Source organism: Mandrillus leucophaeus, unplaced genomic scaffold, assembly GCF_000951045.1.
Source record: "Mandrillus leucophaeus isolate KB7577 unplaced genomic scaffold, Mleu.le_1.0 Scaffold77, whole genome shotgun sequence".
Taxonomy (NCBI): Eukaryota; Metazoa; Chordata; class Mammalia; order Primates; family Cercopithecidae; genus Mandrillus; species Mandrillus leucophaeus.
The window spans coordinates 2,639,379-2,659,227 of record NW_012108363.1 but is presented as its reverse complement, the minus strand read 5'-3'; the positions used below and the strand labels follow the sequence as shown (position 1 = coordinate 2,659,227).

The window sequence follows — 19,849 nt, the reverse complement described above, 5'->3', positions numbered from 1 at the left end:
ACACTTTTCTGAGCATATCTTTTTGTATAGTTTTGATATTTAGATGTAGGTTAATGTTCTCTGCATTCAATAAAAAAATTAAATTAACAAGGACGGGAAGGATAAAAACACAAAACTGAAAACAAATAAACCCAACTATATTTCAAATAAATAACATAACCCCATTAAAGGGGAGAGGAAGAAGTAACTAACCCAATTAATACAGGGTATTTGACTGTATACTCTTAGTTTTACATATGATTTCTATTTATTTATTTATAAGAAGTCTTGCTCTGTCACTTAGGCTGGAGTGCAGTGGCAAGCTCCCAGTTCACTGCAGCCTCTGCCTCTTGGGTGCCAGGGATTCTACTGCCTCAGCCTCCTGAGTAGTTGGGATTACAGGCACGTGCCACCACGCCCAGTATTTTTAGTGGAAATGGGTTTCACCATGTAGGCCAGGCTGGTCTCGAACTCCCGACCTCAGGTGATCCACCTACCTCAGCCTCCCAAAAGGCTGGGATTACAGGCGTGAGCCATCATACCCGGCCTACATAGGATTTCAAGTGCTCATGAAACGTTTATTAAAATAGGCCACAGGCTAGCCATAAAGCAAGCCTCAAAAAATTTCAAAGAGTTGAAACCGTAGACAACATGTTTTTAGACCATAATAGATATAAGCTAGAAATAAGTAACCAAAGGATAACTAAAAATCATTTTCCTCTAAGTTTGAAAACCAAGCAATAACTTCTAAATAACCCATGGACCAAAGAATAAATCAAAATGGAAGTTTCTAAAATATCTTAAATTACATAATAATGAATATATGGCATATTAAAATGTATGGGATGCACCTAAAGCTATGATCGGGGAAACAATAGCCTTAAATGCCTATATTAGAAAAGAAGAAAGTCTAAAAACCAATTGTTTAAGTATATTTTACAAAAAGATAAAAATAAAAAAAGAATGAATGAAACCCAACAAATGTAAATGGAAGAAGGGCAATAAAATAAAAAAATATAGTGGAAAGAATTTTTAAAATCCCCAATTTGGTACTATGAAAAAGCTAACAAAACTGATAAAACTGAAAAAAAGAGAAGAAACAAATAACCAATAACCAATGAATGAAGGGAACTTAAGGAATTTTAAAAATCCAACTGACATTTAAAAATAATACCATTTGAAGATATTATGAGCACATTTGTATCAATAAATTTAAAAATTAGATAATAATTTTTCTAGGATACAGTCCTAGAAAAATAAAACCTCCTTTTTTATAAGAAGAAACAGAAAATCTGAATTGTCCTATATTTATTAAAGCAATTGAATTTATTATTTAAAACATTCCCCCCTACCCTCTCCAAAAAAAAATCAGGGCCCATGTGGCTTCACTGGTAATTTCTTCCAAGAGCTAAGGAGTACCATCAATCTTATACAAATTGTTTCAGAAAATATAAAAATAGAAAGCACTTCCCAATTTATTTTTTGAGGCCAGCCGAGCATTGATATCAAAAGCAGATGAACACCTTAAACAAAATGAAAGAAAAATCCAAATGTATGTTCTAGGTCAATCTTTTATAAACATAAAAGCAACTAATCCTAAACCCAATATTTCCAAACAAATCCAGAGATTGATAAAAAGGCTAATACATAATGACCAGGTGGCATACATTCCAGGAATGCAAGGCTGGCTTCATGTTAGAAAAGCAACTAATATATTTCAACATAAAGAGGTTTAGAAAAAAAGAGGAGATAAGTCATATAATCACTTCAATAGAAGCAGCTATGTGTATATGTGGGAACTAGTAAGGGTTAAAGTGAGTTGGGGACACATTTAGTTTCAGTTTAGTGAAATATTTTTACGTAGTTTGTGGTCACCCTTGAGTACTTAATTGCCTTACTAAGTACTTACTGAGTAATTAATTGCCAGGTTTCCAAGGATAGAAATGTCTTCTAGGTACACCCTATTGCCTGCCGAGTTGATTTAGATGTCAACACAAAACAAAGAGGAGTATCTAACTAAACACATAAGCTACCATGACCAGAGCACTGGAAAAAAAAAAAAAAAAAAAAAAAAAAAAGCTGTTGAGTGTTGCCAATTCAAAGAGCATTTAAGCTTACTGTACAACTTAAAATGAACTGAAAATTTGCAGTTCATAAAAAAAAAAATCTGATAGAAATTTCCCCAAATTTGACAAATTGTGAACTTAAAGAAACTTTTCTAAACTATATTTAAAAAGTTTTGATCGAACATACTATAACAAAGACTAATCTGTTTTGCTATAAAAAGTGAGAATACAAAATTATTTCCATATGAAGGGACAATTCAAGAATGTCCAGCAAAGGACATAGGAACAAAATATTGCAGGCATGTGATGGGCAGTGAATTCATATTATTTTTCTCAAGTTTTTTTCATGTTGTAATATTTGGGGGTTTTTTTAGCTTTAAAATTTTATGCTTTTCTGTAATTTATTTTCTCATTTTCAATAATTGCTCACTTTAAACTTAAATTTGTTTAGTATTATTTTCTGAAGTAGAACCCCTAAAATTGAATTAAGCTTTAGAAAGTACAAAAATCTGTATATGTCTGCACTTACTAGTATTAAAATAACTCCAAATATTAAGTGTTATTTTGAGTAGAACTGATACTCTCCAACAACCGTGGTGGGAATGTAAATTGGAATAATCACTTTAGAAAACTGTTTAGCAGTATTAAGGCCCAGCAACTCCACTCCTAAATATATATCCAATAGAAATATATATATATACACACATGTGCTAAAAGATATGCCCCAAACTGTTCATAGGAGCATTCTTCATAACTGCCCCAACCTGGAAACAATCCAAATTTCCATCAAGAGTAGAACATGTAAATAAGTTGTGGTGTACTCACATGATAGAAAACCACACACAAATGAAAATTAGCAAACGACTATTGCATGAGGCAACAAAAATGAATCTCATAACGAGATTTCTCAAACTTTCTTAGCTCCCTTAGTGTCTCCGGAATGTTTTCACAGGTGCCACCACACCAAAAGAAATACATAATAGTTCTGATTATTAAGTTGTAAGGTCCCAATAACTTAATAAATACTTTGTTGTGAGAAAGGGCTTGGTCTGTCACCCAGGCTGGAGTGCAGTGGCTCCATATGGGCTCACTGTGATGTCCACTTCCCGGGTTCAAGTGATTCTCCTTCCTCGGCATCCTGAGTAGTTGGGATTAAGGCGTGCACCACCATGTCCTGATAATTTTTATATTTTCAGTAGAGATGGGATTTTGCTATTTGGCCAGCCTGGTCTCGAACTCCTGGCTTCAAGTGATCAGCCCACCTTGGCCTCCCAAAGGGCGGGATTACAGGCGTGAGACACTGCCACTGGCCAATACTTATGTTTTAATAACTTAGCAGTCATGTTAAAAATACACATAAAGTGAAAGAAAAACTGATATTTTTCATTCTTAAATAACCACAAGAAATTACTAACAGGATTTGTGTGCCTGTTGGGCATACCAAAGCTTCTTGAATATTGGAATCAGATTGAATTTAGCCACCCTCATTTGTATCATATTGACTTTTGTGTGTACTGGCTTTTAATCACAGATACTCTTGAAAATCTGGTGTTAAAAGATATAACATCAAAAGAAATGTAGCACAATCTAATATTGAAACTGAACTACCATGAGCTATTATTTCATTCAGTGTCTGAAAGTTGTCACTTATCACTATGTGACTCTAAAATTTAAAAAGTATCCTGCTCTCTCCTTATGAGCACATCGTGGTACCTTGGGATGCTGTAGCACGCAGTTTGGGAACCATGACTGTGGACATGACATTAAGCAAAAGAGCCAGCCACCAAGGAATATATCAGTGTGATTCCATTAATAGGTTTTAAGAACAGGAAAACTTAGTTATTGGTTGGAAATTAGGAATGTAGTTACATTTGTGAAAACGGAGAGGGTGGTGACTGGGAAGAGGCACACCAGGACCTTCTCGAAAGCTGGTAGCATTTTATTTCTTGATCGAGTGGTGGCTACATGGTTGTGTTCACTTTGTTATAGTTCATCAAGCTGTGCACTTAAGATTAGTTCATATTATATGCTATAAATGAATAAAAAGGATTGAAAAAAAACCATTCTAAACAACAAAATGTAAGAAATCACACCTGAAAGTGTAGAGCCCCCGGTGATACCGAAGCCAAATTAAATACATCTTCCCTCGGAGCATTGGCCACTATTCTACATTTGTGTGCTAACATTCTGGGGTCTCTGGCTAGACTGTGAGCTATGAGTGGATGGTGACCATGTCTCATTTATCTCTAATTCTCTAGTGCTTCAAATATGATGACATGAAAGACCATTAAATATTGTTTAAATAAAAAACATTTTTAAAAATACATGTACTAACAACATTTGGTACACACTGATTTCTTTTCTCTATCTTATATGAATGCCCCAAGTAATATTGTTTTTATGGTCCATCTGTGGTCTTTCTTTTAAAAATATTCTTTTGCTTTGTGGATACTCATTTCTAATCTCCAAAGAGAATACATTTCTACAAGAAGGGAACACAGACACATACATATTTCCTTTAAGAATTTATGTATATCACAGAGTTCCAATGCTACTGAAAGGGTAGTGCATAAACTAGTGTCAGTCCACAAACTGTGTATTATTTTATTGTAGCAAGTTAAATACAGGCATTGAAAACAGGTGTTTAGAAATGAGCGCTAAATTTGATTCTAGTACAATATCCAAGCATGTGCTCAGTAAACTTGCCGTGTTGAGCAGGCTAGGTACCAGTTTGGGTATTGTCAAACTCACATGGTGAGTTGTATATGACATGAACTATATACCAGTCATTCGTGACAGAACTAGATATTGGTCCAAGATAGATTGGACAGAAATATCTGGTTCTCCCTCATAGGTCGTTTTTAAGGTTCTGCCATTGACAATTAAAACTGGAAAAGATCAATCCCATTATTATACAAATGGGAGAACTGAGACCTAGAGTTCACCCAGCTTCTGATCGCCAAGCTAGTAGTTTTTACTCTATAATATTACCTGTATTCCTTAATGAGTGAGGGTCTGGGATAAAATCAATATTATGATCGCTACTATTAGCAGTAGTAGCACCTGTAGCTACTACTAATACATATCCAGTGCTTATTAGGTACCACCGCACAAAATTGCTACTTTTATGTCAAAAATGGTCAAGTATTTGTAATTTCACGTGGTTCAACTCATATGAATGCTGATAACAATGTCAAGTGTTTCTAAGCCTTAAAGAAGGAGCATCTGCAGGCAGACTTTTTGGGTTCCCATGCTGGCTCTCTCTCTTCCTGCCACATTGTGGCTGGCAAGTTAATTACATTTTCTCTGGTATAAGTTCCTACATCCACACCGTGGAGCTAATAATGGTAACTATCTCAAAGATTTATTGAGGCTTAAATGATCCCATGCTGTTGAAGCCCTTGAAATAGCACCTGGCAGATAGTAAGTGCTCAGTTAATGTTAGATATTCTGGCTACTTCCAACATTACCTCTTTGATTAATTCTCAGGACAATCTTGTGAGGTAGAAACATTTTATCCTCAGTTTATAGATAAGGAGACTGGAGCTCAAAGAGAGTAATTTGAGCTGTTGTCCGCATGATTGCAAGCACATTTTCTCTGTCTTACATACTAATTTTCAGTTCAGTGCCTGCTAAATCAAGTCTAATAGTTCCTGGGGCATTTCATCAGAATTGCCAATATTTGAGTGTATCTAGCTTCTGGGATTCTATAACAGTCAGTTATGTAAAAGACAATGTAAGCTATTTTATTGTCTAGGGAAGAGAAGCAAGTTTCACCGTTTCTCCTTGTTTCTAGGTCTCCAGATTCACAAGAATGTTGTAAGCAATAAATAAGCTGATAACAGCTTCTGATTTTATAATAGTACAGTCTTGTAGTGACCCCTTATGTATTGCTGCTACTCCCCAAAGAACTCCCAAACCTCAGTTGGAACTGTCCCCTGGATTACTGAGAGGGAAAACTCCATGTGGCACCTGCTAATGAGAACCTGTACCATTAAACTTGGTTAGTGTCTTACACAAGACCGAAGAAATGCCGTCTTCTCTTTTTCTCCTTAAACAGAATAAGTAGTCGAGAAATTCCTTTGAGAAGCAACAAGATTTGATTGAATTTTTCAGGATTTCTTATTATTCTGTCAAGTTCACTTGACAGCAAAGGACAAACTGCCTTTCAAATGCTATAAGTGAATGCATCAGCAATTCAGAAGGAAAAAACGCGGGTTATTAAGTAGGAACAAGTCTCTCTGAATATATTTACACCAGCTCATGGAAACCATTGTCCTCAGAAACCTCTGCAAAAATCTATTTTCTAGTGTCGGTATTGCTTTAAGTTTGACAGATGATGATAAAATACAATGAAATTACCTTTGAGCTCTGATATGTACATCAGCGCCCACATTTCTCACAATTTGATTTTTTATTTTTCCAACACAGTCATCTATTTTCAATATTATTCCTGCACACTCAAGGTTTATGCCTGGGGAACAAAACTGTTTATGCCTAAGTCATACTTATATACAGAATTTATGCTATATGTAAACATACACACATACAATACACATGTGGAAATACATATTAGTTAAGAGCTGGAAGGAACCTTCCAGATCTTCTTCTTTACTGTCACATTACAATGAAGAATCTGAAGCCCCAACAGAAATGCTATTGAGAAGGCCACACAGAAACCTGACTTCAAAGTGAGATCTGAGAGTATAAGAATGTAGCAAGTTCCTACTATGTTCTGAGGGTTACAGGAGGCATATTCCATTCTTAAGTTCTTATACCATTTCTATGATGTTAATATCACTCCCATTTGATAGATGAGAAAACTGAGGCTTAGAAAAGTAGCACAGCTATGAAAAGTAGCACAGCTAAGAAAAGTACCACAGCTAATAAATGGCACAAATGAAATTAAAGCATTTATGCAACAAGGTTCTTTTTAGCATACCAGCATTTCTCTAAATACATTCACCGCCATATGACTGACATAATTTTGCTAATCCATGTGTCAACTGTATTTTAACTTTTTTGATTAAAGTAAACATTTATAAAGAAAAAGTTTATTACCATTTAAATAGCATGCTAAAGGAGAAGAGAACTATTGCTGAGTTTTAGCTGGACCCTGCTGCTACCTAATGACCTCAAAATTGTATCCAGCTCTCTTTGTTGAAATGGGAGATTAGTAATGGGTAGAGAGGTATTAAAGGTCTAGTCACACCAAAATGAGACTTAACGATGGAAAGAGAGTTGAGAGGGAAAACTTTTACTATGTGATCTAGCTTATAGATCGCATTTGATCTATATGATATATATATTTGATATAATATGTGAGTGTCACCTAAAGTCATCTTTGTCCTACCTAAGATCATTTTTGCTTCTATCTTGGTACCTGTTCTTCACTTTGAGGAACACTGCAGTACATATAGTAACTGCGCTACATAACATATAGTAACTGGGTTGTCCAGGTCATGGTTCTGGAACTCCATCAGAATCGCCTAGAGGCCTGTTTAAAACAGATTTCTGAGTCATCCCGAGTTTCTGACTCAAAGTGTCTGTGGCAGGGCCTGAGGTTTTGCCCTTCTAATAGTTCCTGAGTAATTTTGATACAGCTAGCCCAGGAAGCACATTTGGGACTCACTGCCTTAGGTTGTACTTGGGGAAGAGGAGGTAGAGAACATACGGTGGCATGTGTGTGAAGATTTCACCATCAATCTTGTGAGTGGAGGGATCTGGAATTTTTAATTAAGCAGACGAGGCAAAGAAACAATGTATTCTTGTGTTCTTGTGTCACTTCTTCAATTTAATGAGTTCAGATTGATACTGCACCAAACCAGAGCGACCTGCAAAAACTTTAGCTAAAAGACAAAAGTACCTCCTCTCAAATAATACAGGTTGTTTTCAGGCTGCTAACTATCTGCAAGGCTCCCTGCATTGGCAACAGCAGTCAGTGATCACTAATACCGAAAGCAGAAAATGAGATTCTCCTTTTCTCCAGACGTTTAAGACAGTACTTAACATAAACAAAAAATGCCATATCCATTAATATTCTTTCTCATCCAGTTCTCTTAGTAACTAGTAATTATTAAGTGCCTTCTGTGGGCCAGTTATTGAATTGTACTAGGTAATTACACACACACACACACACACACACACACACACACTCTTTTAATGTGAGCATTTGACAGGCAAAGTAACTTGCCAAGGCTACACAATTATAGGAAGTAGAACTGGAATTGATATGCAAGTTTTATTCCAAAGCCTGTGTTTTTTTTTTTCTGCTAAACCACACTCACTTCTATTCTGACTACCCAACTTCATCTCTTAATAAAAGTGTATTTTATAAAAAATGAAAAGACTCTAGAAGCTGAAACTTTGTAGTCAAAAGAATCGTAAAACGATGTCACCAGAAAATGAGAAATCAGTGATATTTAATCGGCAGAAAAGCTAGAGCTCCCTAGGTTCAAAGCAAAATTTAAGAATGCCTGGCTAAATTTTACTTTAAGGAGAGTGAGTAAATGGGTAGAATGAGTCTCAGGAATCCAACTGGTTTAGTTTACTTTTGAGTCACAAAAGAAATTTTCATTCCTGTCTGACGTGGCAGAAGCTGTTTGAAGAATGAACGTGGCAGTAGAAGCAACACTGGGCCAGGTGCGGTGGCTCATGCTTGTAATCCCAGCACTTTGGGAGGGCAAGGATCACCTGAGGTCAGGAGTTCGTGACCAGCCTGGCCAACATGGTGAAACTCCATCTCTACTAAAACCAAACAAAAAACAAAACAAAACAAAACAAAACAAAAAAAACGAAAATTAGTCAGGCATGGTGGTGCATGCCTATAATCCTAGCTACTTGGGAGGCTGAGACAAGAGAATCACTTGAATCCAGGAGGCAGAGGTTGCATTGAGCTGAGATGGCACCACTGCACTCCAGCCTGGATGACAGAGCGAGAGTCTGTCGCAAAATAAAACAAGAAGCAGCAACACTGAATTGAGAGCCATGAACCTTGGACTCTGGTGTTCTTTTGTCTCAGGAATTCAGACTTCATTTCTCTAGTTCCTAGTTTTATCATCTGTAAACTACGTAGCTGGACTAAGCTCCATTCTGTTCCTCAAAACTCCATTCCTTCGAAAGGTAGCCTCCTTCACTGGACTTACCAGCATTGTAGGCTTCAAAAGATAAAGCTCATCTTTTAGCACGAGAGGAGTATGATTTAATTGTAAAGTCAGCATGTGGGTTTCAACCTTCAGTCTCTCAAGAGCCTATTAATCTACTCATATGTGATGTTATCCTGCTATACTCTTTAAAAAAAATACATGGTGAAAACCTGAGAGATCCTGAACCCTTAAATCCATATAAATAGACTGTAAGAAATGAATTATCCAAGAAATTTTTAAAAAGTCATCAATGGATGAAATGACGAACTCAGTAGGTGTTATTAAGAGTAATTATAGTAACATCTAGAAAGAAAACAACATCTGTGATTTGCATGATTAATGGCTTAATGTAACAGTACATCTGTTAATGGAATAATACTCCAAGCACTCTTGACTGTACATTTGCAAGATCTGGAAACAGAGAAAAAACTGTGGAAGAAGGGAGTAGCAGAGTGCCATATTGGCTTTTGGAGGTCAAGCTCCTCTCCAGTTTTCAGATTCTCCTCTGCCTACCTTGGCCAGAATTGCCTGGCAAATTCAGAGAAAAACCAAGTTTCACCAGATGCATGCATGCACTCCCATAAGCAAAATAACTAGCAGCTCAGTATAATTTTTATTTTTAACATTACTTTGCACCTTAGGGTTAGGCATAGTGTCACTCCAGCCTTAATAGCAGGCCACAGGACTGCCCTAAATGTATTCATCATAGACCTGCATGCATGGGGCTTTTTTTTTCCTGGAAGGAGTAACTCGTACTTAGGGAGCAAACACATTTTTCTTTAAGCACCAGTTTTCTCCTTTGAACTCAAAGGAAAGTCAAACTTCCGACCTATAGTGGAAAACTACTGCAATATGGCAGCTTCAGAGTTTATCAAGATGAAATCAGGAAGCCATGTAATGATCTCATTCTCTTCCTCAAAGCTGTAGTTTCTGTCTGCTTTGAGGAGAAGGCTGTAACCCCATCTGCTTCCTCAGGCTGCGCTGGATGAATGCAGGATAGCAGGATATATTATTTATCATAAAATGTATTCAGGCACATTCAGGCTGCAAGCCCTGTTGAGTAAGGAAGTAGCATTTGCCATCAGCTTATCATAATGAAATCAATTGACAAAAAATAAAACATTCTGTTAGAAATGTGGATCTTGTACCCAGTAAGCCAAATGAAATTTCAAATGCAGTGTAAAGAAAAGTAGTTATATCCTGGGCCTAATTCAGAACTCAGACTTGATTCTAAGAGGCAATTACTCCCCCATTATGTAGGTAAGGCCAGGATGCTTTTACTTACCCCAGCAAAGCTGACGTCCCTATTGAGCAGGCTCCAGTAAAAGAGAACAGTCCTTGAAAGTGGCGGTATTTCTCTCGCACACCTTGGCTAAAATAGTTCTCTTTCCTATGGAATTTTTCATTTTTCTGATTATATCTGATTATGTCAAGGCAAGGCCTCAAGCTAACACTCCCTCAGAAACTTAGAGAAGATGACACACTGAAAATAAATAACTGTGACCAATGAACGAAAAAGGAAAAATAAGCTGCCTCACTAGGCCCAAGAGTGAAAGAGAAGAATGGGGAGTCTGTGAATGTGAGGCTGAGTCCCAGAACAGTGAAGGCAGTGTTCTTCGACTTGGCTGAACATTTACATTGTTAGACATGGCTCTTGCATAAATTTCTACTTTCTGTGAATCAATGAGCCAGCAATGTAAAAATTCATAGTGATTTTTATTCTCTACGTATGGTACAAAATGACTTTGTCCATCTACCCTTGGTAATGCATGTAATTAAGTGTGAGACAATTATAACCTTGTAGCTCCCTTTGGGGGCCTGAAATATAATTCAGTTGCTTGGTTTCAAGGGCACTTAAGAAAGAAAGACAAGACTCTCTGCGGTGACTTCTATATGCATGCTGATGATGAATTTGCCCTCAAAGCTTCAGAAGTCTCATTTTGCAGTAGTCATAGTTTTTATTGATTACTGTTTGATTATACAAAATAAGGAAAGTGGGACCAATATATTAGAGTGGCGGATTATGTGAATGGTGCAAACATACAGAAAATCAGAATTATTAACGGGCTTATTGATGGCTTCAATTCATACCCTAAAATGAGATTTTCATGTATAATCCTTTTATTAAGTTACCTATGACTCAACTAATTGGCATAAATGTCATGAGCAAGTTGCTGTATTGATGGATAATTATTGATGGATCCATAAATAAAAGAGACACTAGAATGAACAATAAGTTGATTTTAAGGGTAGTAAAAAAGAAATATTACCAAACTTAGGAATAAAAGGTGTTGGAAAGAAGTGAACATACTATCTAACTTCATGAAAATCTTTACCTAAGATTTTGGTTGGTTGTGAGAGTAACTGTGAACTTTATATGTACCTAGAGATCTTATCAGACTACCAAGAAGAAACATGGACATAGGAAACACTTGACAAGAGAAGAAACACCCACACCATCTAAAATCTGCATCGCCGTGTAAGACATAAGCTAGGAATTTTTAAGAACATGAAATTTGCCTGTGCTTTAGACAGTCTAGAATTTTTTAAAAAGCGAATTGGCATTTCAAAATTCCCCATCTGCTAAAGAGAAGAATGCTTAAGTCCCTGTTCCTTTACTTCCCTTCACTCAGAGTGCCATGGCTTCTAGGGACAAGTGTGGTCTAGAATCACAGATATGGTTAAACTGTAGAATGTTGCACTCGTGAGTAGCTGGAGGTTATTTAGTGCAGGCCCCTTGTGCTATGGAGGAGAATGCTGAAGCTCAGAGAAGTGAATACAACTGCTCAAAGCCACACGGGAATTTGGTGGTGAACGTGGGACCTCAAACCACATCGTCTTTCTCCTAAGACTAGTATAATTTCCATCACTGGTCTTTCTCCTAAGACCAGCTCTTTCCCATGATCACTTTCCCAGTAAAGAGAGGCACGTGCAATTTAGGAAAAAATGTGTCTATAGCATCCCTTGGGTTTTCATGCTAACCAGTGAATAGAGAGTCCTCAAATATGTTCATTTTCCAAATTGCCTGGAAATTGTAAATACTAACAGACATATGGCAAATTATTTGTAAAATGTGTTGAAATTAGGTGACACTGTCTGGCTAATTAGAACCCTAATAAACAAATAATAGATAAGAAATGCTATGTTCAGTTTTTATTAGAGGGACTATCTTTCTGTTGTCTGGCTGCTGGAATTTTCTAATAAATCATATTTTAAAAATCACACTTCACAGTTTTACTGATAGGTCCTATTTCCAGCAGGCAATCTTTCTATACTTAAGCAATTTAGCATTTTTGTATGTATTTGAATTTCTTACTGACCACATCATGCTTTTCATTTCTGATTTTTACACGGTATGTCACGTCTAGCTTTTATATTCTTGCTGCCCAAACTAGTCAATTAAAGAAGTAATGGTGGACAGAGGCTTTTGCTCCCATCCCCATCCCCGACACCAGTACCACACAACCAGGATGGATTTCATAATCTTAAGACTATCTTCTACAAGCTGTGCAAGTATTATTGGTGGTAATTTTTATTTTTTATTATAAATTCTGGGATACACATGCAGAACGTGCAGGTTACATAGGTATACACATGCTGTGGCGGTTTGCTGCACCCATCAACCCGTCACCTACATTAGGCATTTCTGCTAATGCTATCCCTCCCCTAGCCCCCCAACCCCTGACAGGCCCCAGTGTGTGATTTTCCTTCCCTGTGTCAATGTGTTCTCATTGTTCAACTCCCACTTATGCGAACATGCGGTGTTTGGTTTTCTGTTCCTGTGCTAGTTTGCTAAGAATGATGGCTTCCAGCTTCATCCATGTCCCTGCAAAGGACATGAACTCATCCTTTTTTTATGGCTGCATAGTATTCCATGGTGTGTATGTGCTACATTTTCTTTATCCAGTCCATCATTGATGGGCATTTAGGTTGGTTCCAAGTCTTTGCTATTGTGAACAGTGCTGCAATAAACATACGTGTGCATGTATCTTTATAGTAGAATGATTTATAGGGTATATATCCAGTAATGGGATTGCTGGGTCAAATTGTATTTATGGTTCTAGATCCTTGATGAATCGCCACACTATCTTCTACAACGGTTGAACTAATTTACACTCCCTATTGGTGGTAATTTTTACTGAGTACTTTGTGCCAGCACCGTGTTAAGTGCTCTACATACTTTGACTCATTTAATTCCCTCAAAAACTTTGATTGACACAATTATTCTTCTACAAGAGTGAAAATGGAGGCAAAGGAATAAAATAATATAACTGTGTTTTCACATAACTAGGAAGTATCTGGGACTCGAACTACAGATTGTTTAACCATTCACCTTTGAAGGACATCTGAGTTATTTCCAGCTCTGTTATAAAGTTGCTATAAACATTTGCGCACAGGTTTTGTGTGAATAGAAGTCTTTATTTTTTTCTAATATAAATGCACAGACAGAAGTTTAATTCCTGGATTGTATAGTATGTTTAGTATTTTAATATATGTGTGTTTAGTATTTTAACTCCTAGATGTATTTGCATGTTTAGTATTTTAAGAAACTGCCATATTCTTCCAGAGTGACTATACCATTTTACATTCTTACCAGCAAGGTATGAGGGGCCCTAATTTCTTCACATCCTCACCAACATTTGGTGTTGTCACTACTCTTTAGTTATTTCAATAGGTGTAAAGCAATATCTCACTGTGGTTTTAATTTGCATTTTCCTAATGGTTGATGTTCAGTATCTTTTTATATGCTTATTTCTCAGCTATATATTTTGTTTGGTGAAATATTTCTTAATGTCTTTTGCTTATGTTTTAATTAATTTTTTTTCTTAGTTTTGAGGGTTCTTTATATACTATTCCTTTGTTGAATATGTGGTTGGGAAATGTTTTCTTTCAATCCATAGTTTATCTTTTTATCCTCTTCATAGGGTATTACACAGATCAAAAGGTTTATTTACATCAATTTTTAAAGCAATTTGAATCAATTTTTCTTTTCACTTTTTGCCTACTTCTAAATCTTAAATATTTATCCAATTTTTCTCTAAAAATTTTATACTTTTATGTATTACATTTAAGTCTATGATCCATTTTGAGTTAAATTTTGTATAAAGTGTAACATTAAGATCAAGGTTTCCTTGTGTGTTTATTTGGATTTTTTGTACTAGCATCACTTTTTTATGACTGCCCTTCCTCCATTGAATTGTTCTTGTAACTTTGTTAAAAAAAATCAGTTTCATATTTGTGTGGATCTACTTCCGGATTCTGTATTTTTTCCATTGTTTATAACCCTGCCAGTACCACAGTCTCAATGACTATAAGCATATAAATCTTAAAATCAGGTAGATGGATTCCTTCCACTTTTTTCAAAATTGTTTTAACTATTCTAGGTTTTATGCCTTTTCATATAAATTGTATAATAATCTTGTATCTAGAAGAAACTTTTTGGATTTTGATAGTGATTAAATTTATATACCAATTTGGGAAAAATTGACATCTTTACTATTTGAATTGTCCAATCCATGGACATAGTATGTCGCTTCATCTACATAGGTCCTCTTTGATTTATGTTATCAACATTGTGTAGTTTTCAGTATATGAGTCCTATACACGTTTTGTTTGCTGCACGTATGTTCTGGCTGGTGTACCAAAATACAATAAATTTTTGTATGTTTATCTTATATTCTGCAATTTTAGTGACTTGCTCATTAGTTCTAGGAGTATACTGTAGATTCCTTGGATTTTCTACAAAGACAATCATGTCACCTGCAAATAGAAATAGTCTTATTTCTTCCTAATACATATGCCTATTATTTTATTTTCTTGCCTTATTACACTGACTGAAACTTTTAAGACTATGTTGAATAAAAGTGGTAAGAGTAAACATCATTGTCCTGTTCTCAGTCTCAGGGGAAAATATTCAGTCTGTCACTAATAAGTATAATATTAGCTGTATATTGTTTGCAGATGATTTTTATGAAGTTGAGGGAGTATTTCTATTTTTCTGAGATTTTTTTAGTGAGAATGGGTGAATTAGTTTTCTTCTGCATTAATTCCATTTGAATTTAATTAATGCATTAATTGATATGATCATGTAATTTTTCTGCTTTAGCTTGTTAATGCAGTCTATTAACTGATTTTCAGATATTGACCTAGCTTTGCATACCTGGAATAGACTCCATTTGGCCATCATGTATAATTTTTTATTGATGAATTCTGTTTTCTCATCTTTTGTTAATAACTTTTGCATCTATATTAAGGATGACTTTGGGTCTGTAATTTTTTATATTGTTTTTCCTGGGTTTGATATCAGGGTAATACTAGCTTCATAGAACAATTTGAGAAATAACCTATTGTACTTTATCTTCTGGAAAATACTTACAGAGTTGGAATTAATTTTTCTTTAAACAAGTTGTAGGCATTCCCCAATGAAATCATCTGGGTCTGGAGATCTTTTTTGGAGGTTTTAAAATAACAAATTCAGTTTCCTTAACAGATATAGAGCTATTGAAAATATCTATTTTTGCATTCAGTGAGTTTTGGTAGTTTGTGTTTTTTAAAGAAATTGGCCCATTTTATCTAGAGTTGTCTACATCACTTTCTTATTATCCCTTGATTCTGCTCTGTCAGTGGTGATATCCATTTCATTTTTGACATTGGTAATTTTTGTCTATTCTGTTGTTTCTTTGCCAGTCTTCCTGGAGGTCTATTAATTCTATTTCTTGAACTTTTAAAAGAACCAGCTCTTTGTTTTGTTGATTTTCTTGCTTTCTTGTTTCAATTTCAGGGATTTCTGTGTTTTAATTTATTTCCTTGTGCTTGCTTTGGGATATTTTGATCTTTTTCCAGATTTCTGAGATGGAAGCTTCGTTTACTGAGAAAATGTTCTCTTTTCCAGCATATGCATTTAGTTATATAAATTTCTCTCTCAGTATTGCTTTAGCTGTGTCCCATAAATTTTACTGTGTTGTATTTTCATTTTTGTTCAGGTCAATGTATTTTTCCCTTGAGATTTGCTGTTTTATTCATGAGCCATTTAGATGGTTTAATTTTCAAATGTTTGCAGATTTTTCTTTTATCTTTCTATAATTTCTAGTTTGATTTCATTATGGTCAGAGAATGCACTCTGTACAATTTTAATTATTTTAAACTTGTCAACATTCATTTTGTGGCTCAGAATATACTATTTCCTAATATTTGTTTGGTGGCACTTGAACAGAATGAATATCCTACTTTTCTCAGGGGAGGAGTATTCTACATTGTTTATTAGACTGTTTTGTTTGATGTAAATTTTTTTTATATTCTTGAGTTTTTAGTTTTAAAAATCAATTGTTGAGAGGGGTATTGTGGAATTGTGTATTTCTCCTTTCAGTCATATTGGTTTTTGTTTTACGTGCTTTGCGACTATGTTGTTTGGTGCATACACATTTAAAATCGTGTCTCCCTTGTAGATTGACCCTTTGACCATTATATAATGTCCCTCTCTGTCTCGTAATTTTCTTTGTTCTGAAGTTTACTTCGTCTGATATTAATATAGGTACTTTTGTTTTCCTTGGTTTCCATAATATATCTTTTTCCATCCTTTTATTTTTAATCTGCTTATATTGCTATATTTGAAGTGAGTTTCTTGTAAAAGCATGTAATTGATCATTTTAAAATTAACTTTGTCAATCTTTATTTTAATAATTTTTGAATTTTGTTTCTCAAGTCACTGGTATGTAAACTGCCAGTGGCTCTGTAACTGGAGAGAAAAGGCAGGCTGCATGGTGAGGTTCCAGGCCCCAAACGACATGTTTTAGTTGGCATAATCATTTGCATAGAATGTGATTATTAATATGTTAGGGACTAAGATCACCATTTTGTTTTTGTCTTCCTTTTTTGTTTTCTTTTTCTTACCTTTCTGTGGTTGAACATTTTTTAGAAGTTCCTTTTCAGCTTTTGCATTTTTGAGTGCATCTGTTTGTATAGATTTTGAATGATTGCTTTAGGTATTGTATTATATATACACAACTTATTACAATCTATAGTTTTATCATTTTACCAGTTTGAGTGACATACAAAAACTTTACTTCCTTTCTCCTTCTCAATTTATAATATAATTTTTCATAAATATGTCCTCTACATATATTTAGAACCAAATGAAATGTGTCATAATTTTTACTTCAAATAGTGAAACATAATTTAGAATGTTTAAGAGAAGAAAAGCCTATTGTATTTAGCTATTTTAAAAATTATGTTATGTTTTCCTTTCTGGTGCTCCAAGATTACTTATTTTGTCTTTCCTTTTTGTTTAGAGAACTTCTCTTAGCCTTCTTTTAGGGTAGGTCTGCTGGCAACTAATTCTCTTGGTTTTCCTTCATTTGCGAATGTCTTATTTCCCCCTTTAATTTTTTGTTTTCACACACAGCATTGATCCCTTTTGTTTTTAAAGGATATTTTTACTGGGTATAGAATTGTGGATTAAAACTTCTTACACAGCACTTAAAAATATTTTTGTACTTCCTTCTGGCCTCCATGATTTTTAATGAGAAATCCTCTGTCATTTAAATTATTCTTCCTCTGAGGTAAGCCATTATTCTTTTTTTCTGGTTCCATTCAAGATTTTTTCTTTGTCTTTGCCTTTCAGAAGTTTAATTATATCTTGGTGTAGATTTCTTTGAATTTATTCTGTTTGGGATTTCCTTTCTTAAATCTGTAAATTCAAAGCACAGGCCCCGCCCCCAGCCCCCTTTAAATTTTAAATAAGTCTATTCTGATCCCAGTGTTCTGTATATCTAAAATACATCTTTTATCTCACTCCTTGGCACTCTACTATTTATCTTCCAGGCACAGTAAAAAGCAGAAAGCAAAAAACTCAGAAACCTGGAATTTATTAACATCTAGAGTAGACTGTTTCCCACTACTTGTTGGAAATAGCTTGCATATTCAACACTGGTGACTGGTGACTAGATAACCAAATTTAGTATGACCATCAGGTATGCTTATTAACTTGGAGGCATTTTAGTGTATTCTAATTGAGAAAAGCAACTTGTGCAGGGCAACTCCATTTACAAATAATGACCTGTGTGTGCATCTTTGTGTGACTGGATATTTGCATGAACACAGTGACAGTATCTAAGGATACATTTTGTGATGTCAACTCTAGTTGTTGCAGAAAAGTAGAAATAGCTTTTTACTTCTACATCTTTCATTTATTATGAATAAATGTATATTACTCTTTTTATTTCTAAAAAATATAAAACAACGTACAAAGCCATCGTATTTCCTTTGTGAAGATGATCTTTATTTGGGGCAATAGTATGTATTCAGTCTCAAATATTTTTCCAATGATATTCAATTGTCTGCCCAGGGTTCTTGACTTTTGTATGCTTAAGGATAATTTGGCTCATGAAATAAAAGTCAACTCTTGATTACTGGGAATGAATTAACTTACATTTACCTAAGTTAAACAAATGTACAAATGTATAAAGCAGAAAATACAAAATCTTAATAAATTTGTTAAAACAAAAATATATTAATTATATATGATTAATTAGAGAAAAACTAGTAAATGTCACATTGTATCTGTTATGATGATTACAGGACTGATTCACTGACTAAATGAGATAAGTTTAATGGGTCTTGTCTACCTTTCCCCAACGTAGGCTTGGTTCTTTCTCTAGATGCATGTCAAGGAAATTTTTAGAAAGGAGCAGTTTGAAGGAGTATGATATCTCCTACACCAATTAGTTTGATTTCTGAAAGAATTTTAGAAGGTAAAGATGAAACAACAATGAAGAAACTTTATACTAAACAATGTTGAAGGGGGCATGAACAGACTCAGCTAAAAAAACATCAACAACTGCAGGTTGCCTTAGTGGATAATTTTTGGTCCTTTGTCATAAAGTATTTTATGTGATATTCAGTGTTCCAAAACCAGATGTCGCACAATGGTAACAATCTGCAGAGATATTTTGTTTAGCATTCACAGACTTAAATTTTAGATTCATTGGCAGCATTCAAACATTGGGCGATTTCTCATGAGAATGAAGATATATTTTTCAAGAAACAAGTCAAAAAAACGGTTGATGATGCGTACATATTCCCACAAGTCAAGTGCTGGCCATTGCTGAATAATGGCCACCCACTTTGGACAGAGCACAAGTATCCCCATTCCTCACCCAGACTGCTTTAGTAGGCCATATTATCTGCCTGGTCTCTGTAGCAACTCAGTTTTTAACTTCTATCTTAAAAGATTATTTTCATAGTTCTTTACTTTGCTCTTTAAGATGATACTGTGTAATAATACTGTGTTTCAGAATATGATATGTAATTTTGCTTAATTTTTATTAAGTGCATTTGTACTATCTCTTGGCCATTTTTGTTTTACTCATGATTTTGACTTTGCCATGACCTATTTTCCTTTAATTTTTCCAGTTAATCAAAAGGTGGCTGAATAGTGAGGAAGAAATTGATGTTCCTATTTTACACACTAGAATAGAGAACTACCATGATTCTCTTTTCTGCTCATTTTATCAGCTTACTAACTTTTTGTATATAAAACATGAATAAAAATCTCTCCAAAGTAAATATTTTGATGATTATGGAAGGAAACTTGGCAGGGATAACTTACTAAATTCTGAGGAAAGTTAAGTTTTAAAATAAAATAACTGAATATTGATGTTG

General features: G+C 34.9%; 1 protein-coding gene across 1 annotated transcript in view; it reads right to left on the bottom strand.

Annotated features, from left to right (window-relative positions):
- ATP10B (ATPase, class V, type 10B) overlaps positions 1-10,747 on the bottom strand; it is a 288,008-nt gene extending 277,261 nt beyond the window's left edge. Inside the window, exon 1 of the mRNA XM_011966668.1 lies at positions 10,476-10,747. The gene's annotated coding sequence lies outside the window, so the exon portion shown is untranslated. The remainder of the gene's footprint in view (positions 1-10,475) is intronic.
- Positions 10,748-19,849: the final 9,102 nt, after the last annotated feature.